Here is an 8,492-nt window from a genome sequence, read left to right on the forward strand (position 1 = left end):
GTTCAAAAGAGAAGAAGTGAGCAAATATTCACAGTGAAGTGTGGGGAGAGGATCAGAGAGGAACAAGACAAATCCTCCTGAATGTAATCCCCAGAATTCCCCACACTCAGAATATGCTTATTACATTGACCTTCTCTGAGTATAAAACCTTAAGGAATACCTAGATTTTACACACATGTATGGGATCGCTCGACACGTTTCAGTGGTCTGTTCAGGTGTGGAGCCTAGAAGTCTTTCTTGTTTATCTCCTGGTTCAATCTTGTTCCACTTTCTTGAAGGTCCAAGCCTCTAAGAGCAGCATCACTAGAGTCACAAGAACCAAGGCAGCTAAAAGCATTCTGATGAGATTTTCAACTGTGTGACCTTGGTGGTGTGAGGATGTGGTTTCTGTATAAAGAAGTCAGAGAATTAAAGTCATGCCAAAATTTTCTAGCATTAAATTTTTGGGCATAGAGGCTCCCTCTCCCTGAAAGAACTAGACTCTTTGTGCCTATCTCTTAATTTGGAAATTTCTTTGTCACCTGCTTCTTAATTATTCATGCTATCTGAATGTTCTTATTGTCTGAGGACACAAAGAATCAAAGAATTTCATTAAATTATGTCAAAGTATGGGACAATCTGTTATTTTAATTTGCAGAAATAAGATAAAAGGTCAGCAAAGAGATTTTTCCTCAGTCAGAATATCAAAATGACATTGTGATATCCATTAAATACTCATTAAAATTTGTTCATGGAGATGGAGCCTAGAAAAAAATTATTCAGTGTTTTCATGAAAGCAGGAGATAAAAGGTGGAGTTAAGGAGGGTCTGAAATACAAGTAGAGAAAGATATTGGACCATAAGCTATGTAAGGAATCAGTCATTTAAGTGGAGAGCAAGTCCAGTTGCCCAATTTCTGAACTTCACTGCAGGCTTCACCAACATATCTCAACACAATGTGTATCCCCTCCAGGAGAGTCATCATTTACCATCTTCAGTATGGGTAGGGGACTTCTCTTTGGTATCTGCTAAAATGGAAGCAGAAGTGAATGTTTGAGCTCCCAACTCTTGACTATGCCCTGCCTTATTCTATGGGTCCTCATTTTGCACCATAAGTTCATTCAGATATAATGCTGTTGTATACAAATTTTGGGCCTATGGGTTCTTGGACCTCTGTAAAGATCACGGCTCTCACAGCCAATACTCCAAAAAGCATATCATTTAATCCTGGAAAGGATAGAAACTCTCAGGGACTGACAATTACTTGACTGAGTGTGTGCATTATGAATACCAAATGCCTCTGTTGAGGAGCTATTACCTTGAGGTTAGGCACAGTATTTTAGGAAGTAAAGACAATTGAGAATGAAGGACCAATTATAGCACTGAAGGCATGTTCTGTTTAGATTTTTTGCTAACTTCATATGAGCTAGAGTCATCAATGAAACTTCAAAATATGTGTATCATATTGACTTGCAGGAAAAACGTGGAAAGGTTTCTGATTTATTGACAATTGATGTGGGAAGGCCAAATATCCATGGGTGATTTTGACCCTGGATAGTTGGATCTTGAGGTTAAAGCAATTTAATAGGTATTGGGGAGAAAGCCTGTCATAGTACTAAATCATGGCTTATGCTTCAGTTACTACTTTGAGTATATCCCCCTAATTCTTTCCATGATGGACTATAAGCTATCAAATGGAATAAACACTTTTCTCCATGTATTGTTTTACATCATGGTGATTTAAGAAAACAGTAGAAATGTAAATAGTATAGTGACAACGTCTAATTACTTGGTGAATTGTACGTTTCCCTCAAACACCTCTTCTAAGCTACAGTGAATGCTGGAGGAACTTATTTTAGGGGATGCTGAGTAATAAACTTATAATGAGGGATAAATGTTTTTTGTATCAAAAAGATTTTTTTAAAGATTTATTTATTATTATATCTAAGTACACTGTAGCTGTCTTCAGACACTCCAGAAGAGGGCATCAGATCTCTTTACGGATGGTTGTGAGCCACCATGTGGTTGCTGGGATTTGAACTCAGGACCTTCGGAAGAGCAGTCAGTGCTCTTAACCCGTTAAACCATCTCTCCAGCCCTCATAAAGATTTTTTTAAATGACGAAATCCTCCCTCCTATTCTAAGCTAGAGATCATCTTAGGAAAAAGAACAATGTGAGAACATTACCTGAGACCATGAGGTCAAGGGGGTCACTTGAGTTTGACCACACCTGAGGTTTATTCTTAAAAAAGCCGTAACATCTGAATGTTCCATTGTGTTTGGGAGTAAGAGCATCCACAACAAAAGTAGCCTGGAATGAATGATTGTCCTGATACTGTGAGTCCAGGATCCATAACAGGTGGTTTTTTCCTTCCTGGATCAGAATGAATCTGCCAAATCCTATGTGTGAGCTACACATAAAGGCTATGAAAATTCTAGAGGTCACATCAGGGCTGGGCCAGACTGACAGGCTTGGATTTCCATATGCTCCTGGCATACAAGAAGTAGAATGTGAAATGATGATGAGTTACACACATTATCCTAAAGGATTGGACTTGAGAGAAGAGCTACTGGAAAATAGATATCCATCTTAGCATATAGCCCATGCTGGGATACCTGAGTTTCCACTCACCTGTCACAACCAACTCCATGGCATCACTGTGCCCTGAAAATCCAGCATCACTCTTATAATAACACTTATAGATGCCTGCATAGGCAATTGCCATGTATTGAATGCTAAACTTGGCCTTATTCCTGGTTTCCAGAGGAAATTGAGTGTCCCAAGGATCTACACTTCTCCCTTTATACAGACGATACTCCTGGGCCTCAAAAGGAATCCTGACACCATATAATCACAGGTGTATGTAAGGCAATCACAGAGCATGGCTCAGCCCAGATAATTGGCTTTGGGAGGTGTTCTGTGAAGAAATCAAAGGCTGAGTCCCAGAAGAACATCTTCCTTCGACATCATATCTTAGAACATAAAACTCCCATGGAAGAAGACATTATCACACGAATGCTTTTTCCCCCCCACTACCATGGTCAATATTGGACCCTCTAGACAGTAAAATAGAGATTTTCTCATCATACTGAAGAATCAAATCCGGGGATGGCTGGAGACACTCACCTGCCTGTACTGCAGTCCTGGGTTCCACAACAAGACCTGAAAGAAAATTTTCTCTCAGTCCTTTTCACATTGAGAGGCAGATGGGATGCCCTAGATTGTCAATGTGAAATTAAAACTGGCTGTTGAGTAGGTTCCCTTACAGACATAAGTATCCACACCCCCTGTTCATATCTCACCCAGGTACAAAAGCCCTGTGAGTATGGCCATCATGGTGATTCCTGGCAGTGTCCATAGATGTTCTCCTGAGCCAGTCTGGCAAATATTCTGTAACATCAGGCACTATACAGATATCATCTTGTGGGCGGGTTCTTCCTGTTGGGGTTTTTTAACATCCTAGCTATTACAGGAGTAACTTCTGTATTTTCCTCAGTAGAGAGGATTGAGTAATCACTCAGGTCTCTGAAGTGTTTTTAAAGAATTTTTTTTCTATTTCTCAAAGATTTCCCACCATTCCTCTGTTTTCCAAGCCAGAGTACATTCAAAAGGAAGGACATTATCTTTTAAACTAGAAACAATTATACATGCAGGTTAGGGAAATGTGATGTTGGTCAAAACCAAGACTGTGTTCTAAGACAAGAGCCATCCATGCTCTTTCAATTGGAAGATGTAATCCAAAGGGGCTTCACAGACTCTAATCATATGTTCCTGAAGGTTTATCTCATAGCACGTCAGGTCCCATTGCTGGCTATGCTCCAGTGGTCTGCTTCACTATGCCAAATTGTCCTGATCCATTGCAACTAGGGAACAACACTTTACCAAGACTTTTCTCTCTTTTTCCTTGTTTCTGTGAGGCTGACCTCTTTTTCTACATGCTTGCATTATCAAGATGTTGTAAATGTGTGGATACCACAAGACTTAGATCATCCTCAAAGATTTTTAACTTATGGTCTTTCTTATTCTAGAGTTTTAACTTTAGTTTTTGGGCATGAGAATGTAGGAACCTTTAGATTTATTATTCAGTTTAATACTGTAATCGTCCATTCTTCCACCTGAACTATAGTGACTGGCTTCTATTAGCCGAAAAGATAATAGTATCAACATGTCCTCGTGATGCCTGTGCATTGAGGATATTTATCCTCTGAGGATGCCTTGAAAGAAAGATGGGGTTTCCTTTTTCAATATCAGAACCTGTGATGTCAACACATTTTTTGTGTACTATTCATATAAGCAATTTATTATGGATGATGGGGATTTGCACAACATGAGTACTTATGCAGCTATTATTAATTCTTGAAATAGATAAATAAGAGTAAATGACTTAGAGGGTTTTGTTGGTGGCATATATATTTAAAAAAAAATTCCCATGTTCATGTAAGTGGCCTTTAGTCGTGTAATAACAATTACAATCATAAGTCGGTGATTGCACACTTAGTTGTTATTGATTATCTGTTTTTAGCAGTATTAACTCTTGTGTGGGTAGTAAATTGTTTGTCCCTTTCACTGAATTAACCAAACCATTGTGGTTTTAATTATTCTTGAACTACTGGCATACATATAGTCTCAGTTCAGCATCTATAACTATATTATCAACATTTCCCCTTGTCCACTTGCCTGTATATTACATAGAGAAAATGAAGAATGTAGTGATTATGTAGTCTTCAGACCAGCTAATATTTATAGTTAAAGGAATGTGATGAAAACCAAAACTGTAAAATTCGCAGAAGACATGTTTTAATGCAACTAATAAAGAAAAAGTAGCCATATTTTTCAGAACATGATAAATCTTAACATTCAATCAAATACTATGTTCCCAACACAATCTATGTCTCTCCATACTAAATAAGTTATATCTGTTAGCATTGATATAATGCAATTTCATAAGGTATTTTTTCATGTTTTTTTTATTGATGGTGTACATACATGTCAGAGGGTGAATGTATGAAACTTAGGGTTTATAGGCTTGGGAGTGAGTACTGTTGCCCACTGAGCCATCTCTGTGACACTTTCCAGATATTTTTATGGTAAGCCAGCATCTGGCCGTTGCCCTGCTCGACTTTCTCCTTCCACAGGTCGACTGACTCATTCACTCCCTCTTCAGCCATCTTTCCACAGCAGCATGACCCCATTCCTCTCAGTGGCCTTGCAGACAATGGCTTTTGTGTCAGTTTTCTAAGTAGCAGAATAGCCGGCTCCAAGACTCAGTGGGTTCAGGTAACTGCTGTCCACCTCTCTGTGCTGTGGGTTAGCTCTGTCTTCTGAGCTCGGCTGCCTGTGCCCATGCCAAAGCTTTAACACGGTGGCAGTCCACTGGTCACTCTTCAGATCCTGGAGGGTTCTGGGGAGCCTGGCTCGCATGTGCGGCAGTTGACTCTGGCTCTCAGGTGGTCCCCTACAATATGCTTTCTCACTATGGAGGAAGCTAGTAGTCTTTCAGTTGAAATCTGTTAAGTGGCACTGAGATCTGGGCTCTGGATGCTCCCAACACAAAATCCAGCTACTGCTGGGAAAGGGAAGACTCTGCTATCTACTATGGTAAAGACTCTGTTCTATGGTGGGAGAGAGGTTATGTTTCTTTGTGACACGACTGGCCAGGCCACATTCAGGGGTGTGTACCCAGGGATGGAACTATATAGGAGCACAGTTCGTATCTGTATACAGGGGTAGGAGAACGGACCAGGGATCAGACCGCACAGACTGCTGGGCAGCAGGGGAACAGCCCCCTTCTCTGCCTAGGATGCTGTACCTCCTAGGCGAGTCACTTAGGGTCATTGCTAAGAAGGGGATTCTGTTCCCGTGCTGCTTCCAGGCGCTGTCTTGGGTAGATTTGGTGTGCTCCGTGTGTGGGAAGGGTGTGTGCAGATTGTCTAACAGAGTCCTGGGTTTTGTAATAGATAGTGTCTGTTGTCCTCAGGCTCCTAAGACTGCCCCCATACCCCCTTCAGCGTGATTGCTTTTTGAAAGTAGCCAAGAGCTTAGCTTCTAGATACCCGCTGCTGATTCTTATTGTCTCTTTGAAAACTGTCAGTCTGGATGACAGGCCTTTAACAAAGCCAGATGGGCACCCCAGGTCTAGGTCTGCTGGGAATTCATCTGTTCCTTTGTTCAACAAATCTGTCCTAGGTTCCATGCTTTCTCTTGTAGCCACAGCTGTGGAAGAGGAGGACCCGGCCCTTCTGACTCACAGATTTCACTTTCCAAGATTTCTCAGGCAACTCACCATTGGACTTGCATTTTGACTTCGCACAAGGTGTTCTTTTTAATGGTTTTCTCGTGCTGAGCCTCATGCCTAGGTAGCTCTTCTCTCCCTGTGAAATGTCATCTGTGGCTGGGAGGCAGGAGGAAACAGGGAAGGGTCAGCAGCAGGGTGCTAATGAATCCTGCTCCCAGTTCTGAGGTTGCTCTCTCCTAGCTGAGGTGAAGCACTGCCAGGCTCTAAACAGCTTATCAATTATCAAACTCACCTGTCCCTGGGGCATGGCTGGCCCCAGGCGGGCCACACCCCCAGAGCTCAGCCCTGTTCTTTTGCCTTCTGGCCTGTGTGCATTCTTCAAAGAAAAACAAAGGCTGAGTGGGCCTTTGCACTAGCTTTTCTTTTCTCCCAGTTTCCTGGCAGCATCTTTTGGAAAAGAAATGTTTTGCAGCCAAGAGGTTCACTGTGAAAGCATCCTGCACCCCAGGCATAAACTCGCAGCAGCCTCCTTGGATAGCTCAGCAAGGGGACTTGGTGAAGGCTGTAATTTGGGAGGGAGTGCAGCCTAGTGCACCTGGGTGAGTTAGGGACACCATATGTTTCTGTGGTGACACTGGGGGTGCCTGGCCAGCTTATGGGCTCCATACATCCCAGCGCTAACTGCGGATGGGCATGCATAAAGCTGACTCTGCACTCCTTTGAGCACTCTGGCATTCTGGGCAAGGCCTTAAACCTCAGCTAGGCTTCTGGAAAGGCTGGGCAGAGGTTCTCAGCCTGCTGTGTTGGGTGTTTGGTACTTTGAAGCAAATGGGAAGTCAGCTTCCCATAGAAGATCCAGGAGGCTCTCTCTGATACCTGACTCCCCGGTTGCAATCTTATTCCTCCTTCCCCGGGCCCCATTACTGGATCTCCGTGGCTGGGAGGAGTGATGAAGCTTTAGTATGCTCTGGGGCCACACTTTCAAGGAAGCAGCAGATAATTACTAGACAGTCCAATTCCTCAAGCACTGAAACAACTAGGGCTAGGTGCTCTGAGCAAAAGGAGAGCTGTAGTTATGCTAGGGTTATGTGCCTAGGTTTCAACATTCTCTGCTTGTTTTATCTAGATCTCTGGTTTCCTGCCAGGATGGTCCTATAACACTGTGTGGTACCCAGGAGTGGGCTGTGGGCCGTGAAGACAGCTCACCAAGTAGAGTAGGAATCAGTGCAGAAGCAGCCAGTACCCTCTGTGTAGCGCTCAGATGAGAAGGCCCATCTTTGGGAGAGCTGGGGTTTCCATAGTTACACCAAAATTGGGCATAGAACAAGTGTTACCCTCCACCCCATGCACTGGTTATCCCCGAGTCATGGTTGTTCACATCCTACCAAAAAGGGATTATTCTTGCCTGAGGATGCTCACTGAACCACGCCTTCAGCCATGGGGAAAGTGACAGTCTCAGGTAACACTTCTGGAATACAGATGTGGCCAAGAGGGAGTTAACAAATGGGGAGGCAGGCCTCCCTGCCACCATGCCCAGGGCTGGATGAACTTGTGGGTGCCCTGTACCTTCTCTTGTAGAACACTGCAGTCTGCGACAGGTCAGGTGGGACAGTCTTTCTGTCTGAGGAGCTCACATGTTGACATGCAGAAGAACCCTGTGCATATGCAGGGCTGGTGAGGCCTTCTGTATCGTCTTCTCCCCAGCAAATTCTTTTAGGCTTACTGGCTTTGGGAAACATTAATCGTAGGGCACACGGGTCAAGAAAGGTAGTCGCAGAATTGGCTTCAGCCCTGGGGGACTGTAACACGTTTGATTTTTTTTTTTTTTTGGACCTACACTGCAGCTGGCCCTGGTGGTGCTGTTCCCATCAGAAGAGGGGGGTGGGCCTCCTCTGTCTGTGTGTGGGGGAAGGGATCAGGGACTCTAGTCAGGGAAGGTGGACAGTGACTCTGGCCTAAAGGGCCTTTCTCCTTTAGGAGCAGGTGCCTCGAACTCAGAAATCTGCCTGCCTCTGCCTCCCAGAGTGCTGGGATCACAGGCGTGCGCCAGCACCGCCTGGCTACCCAAGGACCTTCTTGAAGTGACTTCATGAAACCCTGAGCAGCCTCGTTCCCATAACTTCCTACCCAAGCTGCGGTTTGTTTTTTGCTTTTTGTTTTTTGTTTTGTTTTTAACTGTAATCCTTAGAAGTGGAGATGGAGATTTGGTTTTCTTTTGAGAGAGAGTCTCATGAAAACCAGGCTGTCTGGGAATCCACTCTGTAGTCAGAGATTATGA

At 43.5% G+C, this 8,492-nt stretch overlaps 1 pseudogene; it reads right to left on the bottom strand.

Moving 5' to 3' along the window:
• Positions 1-253: 253 nt before the first annotated feature.
• On the bottom strand, positions 254-3,315 carry LOC127676042 (leukocyte immunoglobulin-like receptor subfamily B member 4A; annotated as a pseudogene).
• Positions 3,316-8,492: the final 5,177 nt, after the last annotated feature.

This window comes from Apodemus sylvaticus (assembly GCF_947179515.1).
Source record: "Apodemus sylvaticus chromosome 5 unlocalized genomic scaffold, mApoSyl1.1 SUPER_5_unloc_1, whole genome shotgun sequence".
Lineage (NCBI taxonomy): Eukaryota > Metazoa > Chordata > Mammalia > Rodentia > Muridae > Apodemus > Apodemus sylvaticus.